Source organism: Psammomys obesus, unplaced genomic scaffold, assembly GCF_907164565.1.
Source record: "Psammomys obesus unplaced genomic scaffold, mPsaObe1.curated_primary_1811, whole genome shotgun sequence".
Lineage (NCBI taxonomy): Eukaryota > Metazoa > Chordata > Mammalia > Rodentia > Muridae > Psammomys > Psammomys obesus.
The window spans coordinates 16,897,711-16,899,568 of NW_026592548.1; the positions used below are offsets into that span (position 1 = coordinate 16,897,711).

Below are 1,858 nucleotides of genomic sequence, written 5' to 3' on the forward strand. Positions count from 1 at the left end.
TCAAATACTTTTGTTCAAAAGACTTTTTTTTGGCATCTACTATGTGCCAGGATTCATATCTCTTGAATTCAGAAAGCTTGATCTCTGTCCTTAAACTGTTCCCTGCTCACTGTGGATGAGACACAAAAAAATAAAATCTATGTCATAAGACACGATGAGTGCTTCATTGATTGTACATATGAAGTAAAATGGTCATCAGGTAACTCACAAGAATCATTCAATGCTTTTTTGTAAAGAGGGGGAACTGTATTATTTTTATTTTGGGTATGAATGTCTTTCATGCATGTATGTTCATCTCATGAACATGCAGTAGTCAAGAGGCCAGAGGAGAACACTGGATCCCCTGGAGCTTGTGATCCACCATGTTGGTGCTGGGAATTGAACCTAGGTCCTCTACAAGAGCAGCCAGTGCACTTAATGACTGCTGAACCATCTATCCATCCATAATGCACATGTGGAGAATTCTTTTTCTTTTTAATGTATATGAGTGTTTTGGCTGCATGTATGTGTGTGCATGCCATGTATGCCTGGTATCTGAGGAAGCCAGAAGGGGGTGTTGATCCTCTATAACTGAAATTGATGATAGTGAGCCACCAAGTGGGTACTGGGAAAAAAAAATCTCCAGGTCTTCTGCAAGAGCATTAAGTGCTCTTAATTACTGGACTATTTCTCTAGTCCCCATTTTATACTTCTTTTTTTTCCTTCAAAATGTAGGCCACAAGATAGCAATGAATCACAGTAGGTGAGACAGCCCACTCTGGAGTGTAAACTTACTCTTTCTGCCAAATTACCTCAGCTGATAAAGGCAATGCCTCCCAATTAGGTATATATATATATAATATACCTATAATATATATAATATAGAATATATAATATATTCTATATTATATAATATATAATATAATATATAATATATAGTATATAATATATAATATATAGTATATAGTATATATACATTATATATATATATATATATATATTACTTCTAACAAAGTAGAATTGTTATAGCATTATGTAGCCTAAAAGTGGAACACTGGTTAAAATGAGCCTAGTTCAAAAACCTGAGTTTTCCCAGTCATATGATATTTTAAAACTTACTTAACCACCAGGAACTTTGACATATCCAGATGGTTGTATGTTGTGAGACTTAAATGAAAGTTCTATTCTCAGTATCACTATTGCCACTATCACTATTGGTCAGACCTTGCCAATTATTCAATAAAGCCTCACAATGGCCCACTGAGGATCATGTATGCTCCTACATTAAAAACTTGAAGAAACATAGTCATAGAAATGGAGAGTAAATATCTCATTCCTTTTGCACTGCTGTAACAGAACAGGTGATTGGAAGCTGGGGTGATGTGTATTAGTTACTTTGGGGCAAGCATGAGAACCCGAGTTCAGATGTCCAGCACCCACATAAAATCATGGCAGGTCTATAATCTTATCTCTACAGAGACAGATCCTTGGCGCTCATTGCCTAGACAAGAACTCCTGGAGCTCCAGGTTCAATCAGAACTCTGTCTCATAAATTAATAAAGTGGAGAGTAAATTAATAAAGTGGAAGCTAACATCAGCATGGCTTCTACCTCCATATGCACACACACACAAACACAGAGAGAAAGAGAGAGAGAGAGACATAACACTGAAATGAAAATCAAAAACAAACAAATAACATGATAATGAATAACTGATGAAGAATGGAAACCTGCTTCCATAGTTCTGATGACTCAAATTTAACACCAAGACAGCAACAGGCTTACTTATCTGGCATGGACTCCTTTCTGCTTCCATGATAGCTTCTTGCTGTGTGTCCTTTGAAGGAGAGGACTATTGTGTCTTCACATGGCATAAAGTA

General features: G+C 36.3%; 1 non-coding gene across 1 annotated transcript; it reads right to left on the bottom strand.

Annotated features, from left to right (window-relative positions):
* Positions 1-707: 707 nt before the first annotated feature.
* Positions 708-842, bottom strand: LOC129682200 (small nucleolar RNA SNORA4). Its single transcript, XR_008720946.1, has one exon. It is a non-coding gene; the product is annotated as a small nucleolar RNA SNORA4 (small nucleolar RNA).
* Between the last annotated feature and the right edge of the window lie 1,016 nt (positions 843-1,858).